At 35.9% G+C, this 16,875-nt stretch overlaps 1 protein-coding gene across 1 annotated transcript in view; it reads right to left on the bottom strand.

Annotated features, from left to right (window-relative positions):
- LOC306887891 (caprin-1-like) overlaps positions 1–16,875 on the bottom strand; it is a 60,480-nt gene that overhangs the window by 34,430 nt on the left and 9,175 nt on the right. The gene's annotated exons all lie outside the window — the stretch shown is intronic.

Raw genomic sequence — 16,875 nt, 5'->3', positions numbered from 1 at the left:
ACTTGACTCAGGTGCAGGTGATCCATGTCACACTGTCTAAAATTCAGAGCAGAGACTGAATTTCCTGGAATCATTGTTTATAAGACTGTATTTTCTAATACAATTCCAGATGCAGCAGAGACAACATCTGCTAGACAGAATCAAACAGGAGAAGATATTTTTTATGACAAACAAAAAATACAAATAATTTGATCCATCCCACATCTATTGTATATTATAAATGCTTTTGTTTTTGCCTTATATCTAAGCCAAAAACGAATGAACTTCACTACGAACTCCAAATGTAAAAAGCAGTAAAATTAAACAATTCAATGTGGTGATAAACGTTTATAATAATAATAATAATAATAATAATAATAAATGTATTATTATTATTAATGAATATACCATTATTAAAAATCCAACAAGTGTTTGAAATGGATCGGAAGGCATTATGGAAACTGGATTCAGCTGAATTGAATTTTGGTCGGTCATGCTATACAATGTCCCAAAAATTAAAACACATTTGAAAATATATGACATTCAATGCACTAATTATGGACTTGTTGAGTTTAAGCTGAAAGGTTTATCTTAATTTAAATGTATTTTTTTCAATTTAATACCTAACAAACTTACTTTTGCTAAATGTGTTCAAATCATTTATACATTTCTTTAAGATTGTCCACTTTTGGAGGCCACCATTCCAACACTCTATATGTTGAGTGCTATATGTTGTTAAATTGCTGAGGAACCTGAAAGCGATATTTTACAGACCAAAAGGGTATCCAGACTGTGCTTTGCTTAGTCTCTGAAATCCGTGATGACATGATGGCAAAATTAAGTCAGCACCATTTGCAGTGGCTGACCAGAGAGACTTGTGGTCCGTTTTGAGTCACCAGACAACCTTGATGTCACACACTAAATTCACTCCAGCCAGTATATAAACCCCAACAAACAACAAAACGTTCGCTTCGAAAAATGTCCTTTAACGGCCTCTAAGAATAAAAAAAAAAAAAGCAAACCATGGCCAACAGCTTCTGCCATCATGAAGAGTTTAATAGCAGTGTTTTATGTCAGAAACACCCACTCTATCATTAAAACACAGGCAAAGATATCCATAAAATTTGCAGCTTGTTGGGCTTCCTACAGAAGCTCCTAAAAGTGGAGCAGCCACTTTTCACTGTGTCCGCACTCAGAGAAGACCTTTTCTTTTTTTGGCTTTCCCTCAGTCTAGACCCAATAATATCTCTGCATTTGGTCCACTGAAATTCACCCAGCAAAGTGAGTGATGTGGTCCAATGCTTGTTAAACTGGTGAACATAGTGAGAGCACAGTGTTGAAACACCCCAGTGTGATGCCACTTGGCCAAATCTCCATCTCCCAACTCCTCACCAAATACTGTAAGCCTTTTTCTGTGGCATCACTTTTGAAATGTTTTATGTGGAAAGCCATGTAAAATGAGATTGTCATTGAGAGCTTTTAACAACTGTTTCTCCTTTTCAAAATAAATGTCCTTTTGGTCATGGTAATTATCCTGTAGCAAGACCAAAAGAGAGAGTCCACAAGCCTTCAGTGTTACTGCAAGATGCAAGACAGACAGGCGTCTCTCTTCACCACTACACTAAATGAGCAAAAGATTTGAGTTGAACCTTTACCAGGACCAAGAAAGAAAGAAAGAAAGTTGTATGACTTGGAAGGTGCTGTGCTGAAATCTTCAGTTTTGGTTTATGTGACCAAATTTTCTTTTAATTAAAAACAAACAACTTTTTTATTTTGTTTGCTATCAGACTATAGTGTATAATTTTAATGTATTGTTGTTAGTATACTAACAAAATAAGAGAAGTCAAACTATTTTAATGAGGACACTACTGAATCAAGACAATCAGAAAATCTTAAAATGAAAAAAACAAAACAAGGTCCATTACCAAATTGAGGTCAATGGAAAACCTACTTAAGACTAGACGCTGGAAATTACTCAAACTATCATAGCCAGAATTCCATGGAAGAACCCAGATTTTATGAAAAGACTTGTGTAGAAAGACAAGATTTCAAAGACAGACTACAGTCAGTTTGTCCAGATTCTATAAACCATAGACGGTTTTAACTCTCTCCCACAAGAATATAGCCAAAAAGAGCTATAAAATGACACCTTGCAGATTTCACTCTTGCTTTAACTCTTTCAGACCATGCATCTATTCCAGTGGACATTGAATTCAGTAATAATTTTAATGTTTTAAAGTAAAATGTACATCAAAATTACATTGCATAATCTTACATATTTGGAAAACTGTAATTGAAAATGTTTCTTAATGTATGTACAATTTTGTCCAATCTTCACCAAAATTGAGTCAGATCATCACTTTTGTCATAATTTCTTAGTAACAGCCTGAATCTACAATGATGTATGTACAGTCATTTATAATTTGTTTACATTTTTGAAATAACTGACAAAATCTTATGTCCATATTTAGAATTTTCTGGATACTATAATTTTCTGCCCTGTAACATAATTTGGGTTAATGATTATAGATACCGTTTCATAGATAATACTGTACTATAAAAGATAGAAAGACTAAGTAACCACAATATACAGGCACTATTTTTTTCTGGGCTGAAGGTCATATTGATAAAAATATGTGCATCTACCAAATGCATAAATGTAATATAAAATTTAAAAGAAAAAGAAGAAACAATCAATATTCTCTTCTTGCAAGTCAAGATATTATCACAAACCAGTCAAAAGCATGCATTCAAGTATTTAAAAAATATTATAGTGCACTTGAATTGCTCTACACAGAAGCAGTTCAGTTTAGCAGCATTCTTTTGCCCTGACCTGTGTGTGACCAGACGGTCTCTTCCTGCATGATCCTCTTAAATGAATGTTTAATTAAATTAGGGTCCAGGGCCCGAGGGGAAGGCAAGGACAAAGGGGAGACACAAACCCCAGTGATAACGTTTCCACTTGCAGCCCTGATGCCATTAGGGGCATGAGAATGGCACGGAAAGGAAGAGAAAGTGTAACCTAAAGTGTAAGGTCAGTGACCTGTCACTCAAATAGGTCTGTTTGAGCGTATGGGTGCAGTGATGCATCTAGGCCTAAGTCTGTGTGACTGACCAAAATACAGAGGGTGAATGCAGTGAAATCCTGCATATCTTTCAGATTTTGAAATGGGGAAAGCCTCTTCACCCGATTCGATCATTATGAAGAGAGACTGTAGGTTTTCTCAGATTTTATTAGCATTGTATTAGCTGAGGCCACAATGAAAATACTACAAATATGAGATGATTTTGCAAAAATTCACTTCTGCTCAAAATCATGGGGTCAGTAAAATTAAGAAATTAATACTTTTTTTAGTAAGGACAGCAAGGAATTGATCAAATGTGACAGTAATAATGTTATAAAAGATTTATATTTAAGAAGATAATAAATGCTTATCTTCTTAACTTTCTATTCATCAAAGAATCCTGAAAAAAAAATTCAGTTAAAAAAAAATGAAGCAGAAAAACTTTACTAAATCAGCATATTAGAATGATTTCTGAAGGATCATGTGACACTGAAGACTGGAGTAGGCTGCTGAAAAGTCAACTGCAATCACATGGATATTTTAAATAAAATGAATTTATTAAAAAGGTTGTTTTAAATTGTAATGATATTTCACAATATTTTACTGCATTTAAATGCAAATAAATGCAGTCTTGGTGATCATAAGATACTTCTTTCAAATTCAAAACCCTTTCGACCCTGAACTTTTAAATTGTCGTGTAGAGTTTTACATTACATTACATTTAGTCATTTAGCAAATGCTTTTATCCAAAGCAACTTACAAATGATGACAATATATATATATATATATATAATTAACAGAATTAGAGTAGAGAGTGCAGGAGTTAGAGGGTCATATAAAGATGGAAGAGATGTGTTTTTAGCCGTTTCTAGAAGATGGCTAAGGACTCAGCTGCTCGAATTGAGTTGGGCAGATCATTTCACTAGGCGGGAACAGTTAATGTAAAAGTGATTTTGTGACTCTTTGGGATGGCACAATAATGAGCCATTCACTTGCAGAATGCAAGCTTCTAGAGGGCACATAAGACTGAAGTAGTGAATTTAGATAAAGGGGTGCAGGCTATATGTGCTTTATAGTTTTACACACTATAAAGTCCACAGGTAATTACCAGAACAGTTAACCAAAAATAGTTTTTACCCCCTAATAGAAGTGACAGACACCTAAAATAAAAGTAAATAAATAAAATATGTTCACAGATCTTGATCTTTGACCCCTATATGAATTTCAGTCTTTGGCCATCCACAATACTGCCTTAGGAGTCCTGGGTCTGACCATCAGTGAGTTCAGAGGTCACGGCGATGACAGCGGGCACCTCACTGTGAGAGTGTGGCCCACCTCACTAAGTCAACAGCAGCTGATCTGCTCACCAACTTCCAAGAGCAGAGCTGAGGATCAGGCCTCGGCTTGTGAAAACAGAGCCAGGGTCACCAGATGACCTTCGGGATCACACTGAGCTTTCATCCCTTCCAAATGCTCTGAGGGGGAATGCTGCCTCAGCCAGGCCTGGAGAGACCTACCCTGTTTTTCTTGCAATGGAATCATGTTTGACACTGGCAGAAACAAATTATTTATTCTTCACTCTGCTTTACTTTACCATTTGCCAAATTCACGAAAGTTCCATTTCAGAGACTAAAAGGAGAAAATGATCTTAAATTGATACTGTGATTCAAAATGAAATAGACATCACATTCACCTTCATTCCCTGACATTGTTTGCTTGAGGATTCAAACAAATCACAATGCATATTATACTGAATGTCCTCCCACAACTATAAACAAAGCAAATCATAGCCAATGTTTATTTAGTTGGACTTTTCCAAAATACCAGGGTTCTTCTAAGGATTTAGAAATGTGCAATGGGCATGACTGTGGTGAGAGAGCTACAGATGTAATATAGTCTTGGGATACAAATAAAAAGACACTTAAGTGCAGCCAAGTCTATAATTCTTTACTTCACATGGATGTTCCACAGCTAGATTTTCAAAGTCAAATCCATGAGGGAGTCGTTCAAGACAACAGGTCACAAAAACAAGAATTTTACATGATGTTCTATAAACTCGTGTAGGAAAGAGTGATGATAAGCCCCTATTTGACAGAAATGCCTTGAACATGTGGAATCAAAAGCAGTGCCAGTTCTACTCTGGGATTATTACCACCCCAACATTAGCCCACAATAAAAGCACTTGCACAATGTTTCTACACACCCATCATCATTGGCAGCTCAGTGGACAATGTTCTTGCGTGATACCACTGTAATTCTATGGTATATTAGCAATTATAATGTGGCAAATGAAAATGGAAAAAAAGGAAGAAAAAATTGTCTGTCTGAACATAGTCACAATCGATCATGATTGAACCAGAACTTTTGAAAGGCAATTGAGTAATAATGCTCATGACCCAGTGAAAAGTAAAAGTCTTTCTGGTGGTCATGGAAATAGCAGGGTAATATAATTTTGTTCCAGAATTCCTCTTCTCCACAATGAGGTTTTATATTGCCTTATGGAGCAGATGTGAAGACATGTCAGAGCAGCCAGCGAATTCTATCATTTCTGTGTTCAATATAGCAATATATTTTATGACAACTCCATTCACAAATTTGACAAGCAGATAATAAAATATAGAATTTTTCTTAAGGGGGAATTTGGAATTTCTTTTCTGATTTATAGACAATCGTAATTAAGTCATGACCGTTTCAGTACTTAAAACTTTACATATGGGGCATCTAAAAAAAGAACACGTCAACCTCAACATCAGCAATTTTCTTGCTGTTCGGTATGAGGCACTTAATGAACTTAATGATATTTTGTCTCTTGTTTAATTCTGTTTTCACCTAGTGGAAAAAACAACACCACACAATAATAAATGAGCAACAATTTATCTCAATTTTCACTTCACCTGGAAAAAATCTAATTCATAGGGAGGAAGCAGTGTTAAACTGTTCTAGGCATGCATTAGGCCACACACGCCCATTTGAACTACTTTATGAGACTAAATGAAGTTTACTTAAACATTTAGGATCTTGATTCCGATAAACCTATTTTCCAATAAACTGACATTCCATCTTTTCAGACTAAAAAACAGTCAGTGTCTTAATAGTGTTTCCCATTTATTCACCTGATTCCACACAATTTGAACCAAATTCAGGCTCATTTGAACATTATGGGCTTGTTTTCCTTTCTTAAACAGAAGGGAATTGGCAAAATGCTGCAGAACAATAATAAACCTCAGGATATGAGGAACAGCCTCATATGAGAAGAATGACAACATAAAAACAAACATGACAACAAAGAACAGAGAGCTAAAAACATTCTAAAAATGTCCAGTGCTGCATACTTAAGCTAAAAAAACTGTTAACAAAACCAATATTGATATGAAACTTCAAAAAGTCAAAAAGATCATTATTCTTTTCAGTAGATTCAGTATTTTTAACTCACTTCTCACCATTTTTTAAAATGCACAGATAGAGCTGAGAAAGTTGTGTGTTCCGTTTTCAAATTGAAAGCATTTGGCCACCAATTAGCTGTCCTTGAGACTGTATCTTTTTTTAAAGAAAATTCAAAGTCCTGGTGCTGCAGTGGTTTGCCAAGCCTTGTCCTTTGACTACTGTCATAAAAAGCATCCTTGACTTAAAAAAAAAAAAAAGTCCACACATACCAGATTGCACTGGCTCAGATCAGTCATAGCTCAAATATAATAACTCAAAGACATGAGGAATTGTAATTCTAAACCACAAGCTATTCACAAATAAAGAGATAATCTTTTTACTATAGGAATAGCGACCAAATCAACATTTAATAAATGTCTACAGAAGCACAACTGTTGGTTTATTATCAGACGCTCAAACATAATAGAACCAACCACAGCACCCAACACTCCCACATCTGGCTTTTCCAAACGGGATGAGGGAAAAGAAAAAAAGAAGACAATTGCTGGACATTTGTGTAATTTATTCAGAATAAATTGCTACCAAAATTGCTGTCTGCAAGCCATTTGCACAGCATTATCTGTGAGAAATGTTTGGAGATTCCCTCCGCTATGCTTAGGACTCCTCTGCTTTCACATACTTCTAAAACTCATATAACCCATGATGCTGAAGTGGCTGCCATGGGATAAAAATTAAAAGCAAGACACTCACAGCACTCATAATTCTGCCCAAGCATGAGAAACGCCAGTTATTTACATACCAGTGGTCAATTGTTGGATACTTTTGGTATGATCGGTGTTTCTTGATTATAACTGGGGTCTTTCTGTGCATCTCTGCATGTGCAGAACTGCTGATACAACAACATATTCAGATTTTGACCGAACATGTTTGAATGACAAATAACTGCCGTGACACTGATTCATGGAATGTGCTTATTTTCCATTTCATAATATTGAGTACTCTAATTCCATTTCTTCATACTCGAAGTGATTCTTTTGATCAGTAATCCAGAAGAAACTGTGGTGCTTCTCTTATCCTGCTTCGGAATGATGAGAATAATCTCTCTCACTCTGATTCCAGTCCTTTTTTCTTTTCTATTGCTCTTCTTTTCTCCTCTCTTTTAACTGCCGTACGGCTCATGTCGGGTGTGCTCTGAATTTGATGAAGTGGCATAATTCACCCAAATGATCACATCACTAAAGGAGCGATTGTAAGATGAAGACCAGATTCCAGCACCAGTCACATATGGGAAGCATTTTTATAAATCTTAATAAACTTTTTCATCTATAGATTAAGGGGGTCCCAGGCACAAGCATGAGACCCCCAATGCGATTAGCAGATCTGAATCTAGTGAGGTGTCACAAAAAACGCCTAGTTTTAAATAAAGAATGAAAAATCACAATGGTTTGACTTAATATTCTCCAGCATGCGCACCAGCGAACGATATTGAACACCCAACACTGGTCAAAAGATTGAAAGGGAAAAATTCAATTCCCAAATTTCTCTCCACGGATGAAAGATTATATTTATCATACACACATCTGACAGTTCTTTGGTATTAACCACAACTTTATAGCGTCTGGCTGAGGAGTTGGTCAAGATGGGGGTGTTGAAGGCCTGATCTGCCGCTGGGGGTTAAACTATCTTTGACCATGAGGACAGTGGTGAGAACAAGTATGATGACTCTCTCGCCTCGCTTCGTCAAGTCCTGTTTATTCAATTAAAGATCAGTACAACCGCTGTCTTCCCCCACCCCTCTTTCTCCGTTTAATTTGATCAGAAAATCTGCTGATGCAGGCTGCCCCTAACTCATGTGAAACCAATTTCAGCTACACATAAAAATCTGGAGCAGAGCTCCGAACAGACATGGCTTATCCTCGCCCAGGAGATGTTCTCACGTCTGGGCGAATCGGAAAGGTCCGTACCCACATGACCAGGAGGAGGTCAAGAGCCAGACCCTGAGCAGGATGGGGTGCGGTATTGGTAGGGTTGTGTCTCAGAGTGCACATACACTGCTACAAAACACACACAACAGAATAAACAAGCCTACAGCCAAGTCTGTGCGTCATGTTGCATATGAGCAGGACCACAGCATGACTGTGGTGGAAGCACACCATCTGGTTACCATGGAGAAGTGATGGCAGTGATTCCGCTCCTCTCTCCCAAGCATTCCCGTCTGCCTCACACATAGGAATAATTCTGATGGGAAAAAGATTGCCTTTAAAATGATTCCAGGATAATTTGCTTCCTGATCATAGTTACAGTCCCTTAAATGTTGTTGAACATCTGCTTTACCAGTGTGTCATTGTAACAGGCAAACACATTAAAGGTAGTGTTTATACCTAAATGGCAATTCTGTCATTGTTTACTTACCTTCATGTCATTTCAAAATTGTCCGATTTGGAATGCAAAAAAGAAAAAGAAAAAAGATATTTTGAAGAATGTTTCAATTGTTTTTGCCCTTACAATGAAAGATAGTGGAGACCAAGAACACTAAGCCTCCCTGAATGTCTGTGCATGGACCAAAAAAAAAAAAAAAAAAAAAAGGTCTTGGGATGACAATGTTCATCTATCCTTTTAATAATACATATACAGGCATGCTTTGCATCTAGACAATATAATTCGATGTATTTGCGTCCTCTTGCTAGCATTTCGTAGTGCGAAGTGTTTAGAAAGTATAATACCTTTTAATAGTGTTGAAAACAGTCGTGCTGCATCAATATTTTAATACTGTGATACATTCAAGATTCTTGGAAAAAATTGATTGATACATTTCAACAGAACAGCATTTATTTTCCTATATAAATTCCATCAGTTCATCAATTTAATGCATCCTTGCTGAATAAAAGTATTAATAATAAAAAAAGACAAACCAAACCAAACTTTTGAACGGTAATGTATATCAATGAAACTTCATGAAATATAGCATACTAACTTCAACCCATGCAGCTTTTATGGGCTTTTAAGTTAGGAAAAATATAACACAAAGAGAAGACCGAACATCACTGTATGCTTGGTACCTCGATGAGAATAATATATATATTTTTTTGTTTGTTTTTTTACAGACAGCATTCATGTGCTTCACCTTAAAAGCTGCTGTCAGCCACTGGAATGAGCTACAAGAGCCGTTTTTTGGTGAATTTTGTGAAAAGTAATTGTATCAGTCATCAGGTCATCATATAAGATCCTGCTTAACATTTACATATTTCACATAAATACTTTAAATCACACATTTTGCCGTGGGAAGTCGTGGCCTAATGGTTAGAGAGTCGGACTCGTGATCCAAAAGGTTGCGGGTTCGAGTCTCGGGCCGGCAGGGATTGTAGGTCGGGGGAGTGAATGTCCAGCACTCTCTCCACCCTCAATACCACGACTGAGGCGCCCTTGAGCAAGGCACCGAACCCCCAACTGCTGCCCGGGCGCCGCAGCATAAATGGCTGCCCACTGCTCCGGGTGTGTGTTCACGGTGTGTGTGTGTTCACTGCTGTGTGTGTGCACGTTGGATGGGTTAAATGCAGAGCACGAATTCCGAGTATGGGTCACCAAACTTGGCCATATGTCACTTCACTTCACTTCACTTCACATTTTGCCTAAAATACCATGACAGACAAAACACACTAATCATTTCTTAATTGAGTCTGTGGAATGTCTCCATGTTAATTCACCCTAATAAAACATTTTCATACTAATTTGTTTGAATTTATCACTTTAAAATCTTCTGTTAAGGTTGAAGTTGATAACTTGTATATTAAAATGTCATATTACATTTAGCAAAACCAGCTATGATAAAACAAAAAAAGTCACTCTCTTTGAAAAAGTGAAGTTACACTTTTTTTTTTTTTTAACATTGCACTGTTTGATATTTTCCATTAGAATTTGACACAGAGGGCTACGTAACACATTGACATTGCAGCTTTCATCCATGTGCGTAACCGAACAGATTACTGTGTGGACTGTTGGTGTTAACTGCGATTAGTAAATTAGGATACATTACGAATCAAACAGCAAACAGCAGTATATGCTGTCAGAGCGGGCAGACGTAATCAGAGCCAATCTAAGCCACGTTCAGATTAAATGCATGACGTGTATTGCACATATGCACAGGCACAGATGAAAAACTGAACTCTAGTGGGGCCTGCGCTTCATCTGAACATTGAAAAGCATGTCAAGTTTGTTTGAGGGCCAATTAGTGTTGTTTATTGCCTCGGAAGGCCTGTTTGGACTCTGGTAGAGATGCACTTCGTACTGAAAGAAAGCAGGGATATAGGGCAATTTAAGCACAATGGCATCCTATTGCCCGTGCCCAGGGCAAATTACTCAGACTGAGATCAATTCACAAGCACTAAAATAAAATGAGGAACTGCTTTAATGTTATTAGCTAAATTGATTAATAAAGCGTGAAGTGACTCTTCCAAATAAAATGACAAAGATCATTTCCTTGCTTGTTTTTCCTGCTGTCTGTCTTCGTTGCATCTGCACTGAGAGTCATTGTGAGCTGCTGTTACTGAACAAAACCATCAATTATGACTCCCTTGTCACACCACATTAACATCTTCAAACGGAAGCATCCACTGCCTTTGCCACAGGCCAGTGCCCCGTGTGACCAATAATGTATTTTCATCAATGTTCAACTTGAGACCGCTACCATAACTTTGAAATGTTTTGAAAAATACAAAAATAGATGACCTCCAAATTTACTTAAAGAAGCCCCATTGAAAATGCTGTCAAAGGTCATTTGCTGAAACAGTGACCTCTCTCATATTAGAATGAGGAGACGCTTGATAAAGAGAGTGAAAGCATAAATATTATAAAAATAGGTGCAACAAGCAATACATTTAGAGGAGAGTTAGATTTGTCAGCTTTGGGGCACATCTGTCATAAATCTAATGTTGTAAAAAAGACGTTTACTTGAGGGCAGAGCATATCATAAAATAATAACCCATGGCATCTCAACATACTAAACTATTTTACCTCAATGCAAAGCACAAACAATAAGAAATAAATCTGTTATGCTTTATACGCAAGTTAAAAGCTTCTAGTACACATATGGTAAGGTTTTCCGCAGAGCACTGTCAATAAATACAAGATTCATAATATGGCTTGAATCCATGCTTTATCTTTATGTCACAAGGTTGACTTAATAATATACACTTCTTGACTGCACCTTTGGTGGAGCAAAACACTTTATTCCACCTTGTGGCTGTTTATTATTAAAACTGCCAAATTTCACTGTCACTTAACTTGATTGAGGTTCAGTCAAATTGTGATGGTGTAGGCCTACCAAAAATTCTTAAACCGAGACTCTTTTTGGCCCATTAGGCTTGGTATTTGAGTATATTGTGCAAGCCTGCGAAAGCACATGTTCCACAAATTGCAGTATGCATGACTTAGAATAAAACAGAACTAAAAGAATGAAGACGGGGCAAGAATTTTGACAGAACATTGTCACGGATCACCTTAAAAAACTAATTTGTTTTAGTGCAAAATATGCTATGTGCAAATAACTGTTTAGACATTAATTTATTTATTTTTTTTCAGCGATGCAAAGATTTCAGTAATAGTATCTTAATGAGAAAACTAAAAATGTGTTAACATTGATTATTTGTGCGTACTGCTGCCAGACCTCACTATGATTAAATGAATATAATAAAGTTTTAGTCTGATAAAAAGTCACAGATTTCTTCATACTGTTATATTTTACCCCCTTTGTCAAAGTATTCCATAGAAAACAGAGTGAGATTTCAGCATCGTCTTTCATAGGGTTTTGGGTTCTGTGTGCTACCACAGGGATATGGTTTGTCACTTATGTGAGTGAATGCCTCAAAGATTTTAGTTTTAATTTATCAGCAAATTTGACAGCATTTCTACTACACAGTCCTCTTACGTTACACATGGTTAAGACGGAAGAATTTCTATTGTTTCTGAACTAATAATTTGACACTTAAAAACATAACCGAGGAGATTACAAATAAAGAGCTATTAACTGAAAAAGAAAAATGACTAATTATGGAAACTATAATAAATGTTCACTGTAAAACTATACTAAGTTAAAGCAATGTTTTACATAGAAAAAAATTTGTTTTAAATTAATGAAAATAAAAGATTATGGTCATTTGATTAGACAACAACAACATGATAATTAAAGCAAACATTTATACAACTAAAATTAAAACCAATGATTTACTTAAACTCTTGCATAATACAAATGCCACTGAATTACTGTTGCAAATACAATTTATTTTGCCTTAAACTTTTGCATAATACAAATGCAACTGAACAACTGCTGCAAAAACAATGTTGCCTTTCTAATATACTGTATATTTTGTGTCAATGAAATGTCATGTTCAGTGTGCTAAATTATTGAAGGCAGGTGGATCTGTGGTTTATTCCAAGCTTTCAATAGTCTTCCAGAAAGCTGATGCTTGTTATCGTTTCCTGTAGCGACTTTCACTGTATTTGTCACATATCTGTTATATAGGTTATAACTTGCTTTTATAGGCTACTAATAACAAAACAAATACAGGAAGGAAAAAAAAAAACTTGTGAGTGTTGGGAGTGTAGCATGGAATTGTGTATGTAAAATGATACACAATTATATGATTAATTATATTATTTATTTAGAGTTAATATAGTTTTTTAAGAAACCAGGGGAAATCTGGGAGTTTGAAAGCAGAGTAAATGTGATTCCATAATTCAATATAAGACAATTAACCATTTTAGATGCCAAATACATACAAAAACAGCAGTTTTATGTCATTTTCATACTGTCAAAGGAAACCAATCTGCTCCCAGCTATCCATAAATGCTCTTTTGCTAATTCTTAAATAACTAACATTCAATCGAAAGGGTGGAACGACTTACAAGGTGGGGGCATTGTGCTCAAATTGATCTGCCTTGACATATGGAGACAGTGATATATAAACATACAGGCACCTTTTCAGTGGACTAACTGCCCTTCATATCCAATCAGATGGAGAGAGGGCTGGAAACAGACTGTGCTGGTTCACATTTGTTCTACTGTGGCATGTGCCCTATGCAGGATCTCTGCTGATCAGGCTGATCTCTGCCACAATAAATGTCAGGTCACTGGAACATAGCCTGATTCGAAAGTACTCATGTGCCATCATGTCTGGTAATACCTGTCCACAGGAACAGTCACATCCTGCAAGCCTCAGGTGTCCTGCACATCCTCCTCTAGAATTTCTATTTATAGTTCATTTTTACCAAAGAGCCATCTGCGGAAGCAGGTTCAGTGAGATGCTTCGGTGATTTCAAGGGACTGTTTTATTCTCCATCTGGAAGGCACTGATGCCAGTTTTGTTTGTGCCAGCAGCTGGGCTTTTTCTGCAGGCTATGGGAGACTAGATAAAGTATAAAGCGGGCTGAATTCGTTTTAATTTATTCAGCGTGTAAAACATGATGCGCGGACAACAAAAAGAGAGAGGGCTTTTTCTCTCTCAAAATAGTTAATTATGAACGCGGGACATTTAACTCGTAGATTTCTAAGTAGTTACAGGTTATAAAAACATTCAAAATGCAATTCATACGAAAATGAACACATCTTTTCTATTAAATGCATGTTTTCAATTTTTTTAATTAGTTCTAAATAATAATAAAAAATAGTCTCAATCTTTTTTTTGTTGTTGTTGTTGATTAGGCTATATTTCTTAAAAACCGGTGAAACGATTTAAATATTTAAAATGTTAATATCTGATAATACAAATTAAGTAAATATTAATAGGAATTAAATAAAACTTAAATAACAGATTAAGTTACATGAAAAATGAAAAGTTTAAAATGCAAAACCAGCAACAAATTATACTTCAAGCTGTTCCAAAAATAGCCTGCTCTAATGAAATAATCCTAGACACGTGCGTTGTGCTGAGACATTTAACGGCCATAAATAACTCGAGAGATAATAGCCCAAACATGTTCAAAAATATCCAAGAGTGTTCGACGTGAAAATGGAGCCGGTTCTGACGGGTCTATGTTTATCATTTACGAGGGGAAGTCTGAAAATCGAGACCCAAAACTTTAAACCTGAGCTAATTCAATTATTTAGCCCTGGGTTGGAAACGAATCTAATCAATGCACTTTTCTCTGAAAGTGAACCTTTGCGACAGATATATGCACATGATTTTACCCCAAAGTCTGCTCATTACGAAATGAAAATGCATAAATATTTTCGTGCATAATTCCACACTCGATTGTACACTGCAACAGTCAACAACATGGGGTTTTATCCCGTAGCCTAATTGCAAAGGGGAAAATATAATAAGCTATGGGAACATGGAAATATTTAAGAAACAGAACACGATCAATACCATAATCAGAAAATTTAAATAAAGCAGAAAATGAATTTCTCGTTTAGGCCTTTATAAATAATTATACCCGTTAAAGCTTAACTATATGCTAAATATTAGCAGTAGAAATACTCATCTCAATATTGTTACAACTACAAGCAACCAAACCGTTGCAGCAATCCAATTAAGTCAAAGATCTGGTTGCGGTGGACAGAACGATACTTTCACTGAACAATTGAGAATTTCAATGCAGCACCAGAAATTAATGCTCTATTGAATTTTATAAGGAACGCAGCTTTAGCTGACACAGTTTTATGACGCTCTTTATTTCCCTTCAGCTAAATGTGCTTCTAATGCCACCAAATACAAACACTGTTAGATTACTTTAAATTAAGGCGCCAAAATAAACGATTTTAATCAAGACATCACCTAATAATAATAATAATAATAAATAAATATCATGCGGAAAATAAATAGGTTATAGTCTAAGCTATTTTAATAATAATGAACTCAGGTTGCCGCTTGTGAAAAGTATATATAATGTATTTTAATGTAACGAATTACTCGCAGCTGTTTCACTTTGCTGTATCAGTTCGGCATCAGACAGGGCCCTGCATATACTGACATTGCTGGATATGTTTAGGATGTGTAGTTTAGGTTTGTTATCTTTCCCAGGCTTCCCCTCTGCTTTTCATATTCCTAATGCAGGCGTGCTTTACCATAAGACAGCCGTCTTTTGAGTTATTTAGTTATTATGCATGAAGATGAACAGACAATAAAGCAACTGCAATATTTTACAGTAAATTAGATGTCACACGCTGTTTACACGACTCGTTGCCTAACCAACGTAAAAGCCTGGCTCGAATAGTATAGCTTGTTATTGCGAAAAGAAATCTGTGCAAAGAACACAAAGCATATGTAGGCTAATAAATAATAATAATAATAATAATAAAAATATAGATATTTTTGGTTGCTGCACACGAATTAATAGACATCTCACTCACCAAAAACATCCTGAGCAACAGGCCTCGAACCCCCTCGTCTCTCTGGTGGATTCGGATTCATTTGTCTTAAAAACCTCTAAATTAGGATCAAATTAAGAACCTGCAAAGGTCACATTAGTTTACAGTAACCTCTAATTAGTTTCGTTTTTTTTTTAAATGTAGCCTACCCCGACTGACAAACTTCTAAACAGAAAACCCCCGATGCACTTAAAGACAGGATTTTTTTTTTAATGAAGTGACATACGAACTAATCAAGTTAGTAAAAAAAATAATGCAAGCACAAACTTACTAAATGTTTAATTTACAAATGACAAAAAGTATTTGTTTTACATGACTGAAAATATGTTGCCAAAACTTGTTCATCACCATTAGCAAGCATTATTAAAGAAATAGAATGAGAAGAATGTGAAAGCTAAAACATTAGTTTTTTTTTCTTTTTTCTTGGATATTACAACATTTCATGCTGGTTGTTAAACACCAAAAAAAAAAAAAGAAAAAAAAAAAGTTCCGATAAAAAAACATGAAACATGATGCAGCTAAGAAAACAAGGGACTGCCTGACAATAAATGACAAATTAGTGACAAGTGCTACTCGGGCCTGAATCTCTCTCTAATAGGTTTTAAAGCAGTGTATAGAATGCAAATTATCTTGTGCGTATTTAATCAAGATTAATAGTCTTACTCTGCGTTAAAATGATTTAAATGCACTAAACGACATCATTAAATCGATGGCAATAGCCTATATGATTTCAAACGCGACGTCGGAACAGAAGGGTCACCTGTCTAAAAAGACAACGTCAGTTAAAGTGAGAAAGGTTTTGGAACAGAAAAGAAAAAAACATCAGTGTCTACCAGTAAAAACACAACAAACGTACAAACTCGTACAGAGCTTTAGCTTTTTTCTTTGTTGGCGAGATTAAGTCTCGAGTTAAAAAGCATTACGAATCAAGCATTAAATTGCTCCCTCCGTGTTGCCCTTCACATTCAGTGAGTTATATATTTCATATCCTAATGACATTAACGTCATGTGTTAAGTCCCCCCACATATTTCCAACAAAACATTTTTTCTTCTTAGCAAAGGTCTGACCTCACCCATTCATTT

The sequence above is a fragment of the Barbus barbus genome, assembly GCF_936440315.1.
Source record: "Barbus barbus genome assembly, chromosome: 2".
Classification (NCBI taxonomy): Eukaryota; Metazoa; Chordata; class Actinopteri; order Cypriniformes; family Cyprinidae; genus Barbus; species Barbus barbus.
The sequence above is the reverse complement of the archived record's forward strand: the minus strand, read 5'-3'. Positions and strand labels throughout refer to the sequence as shown.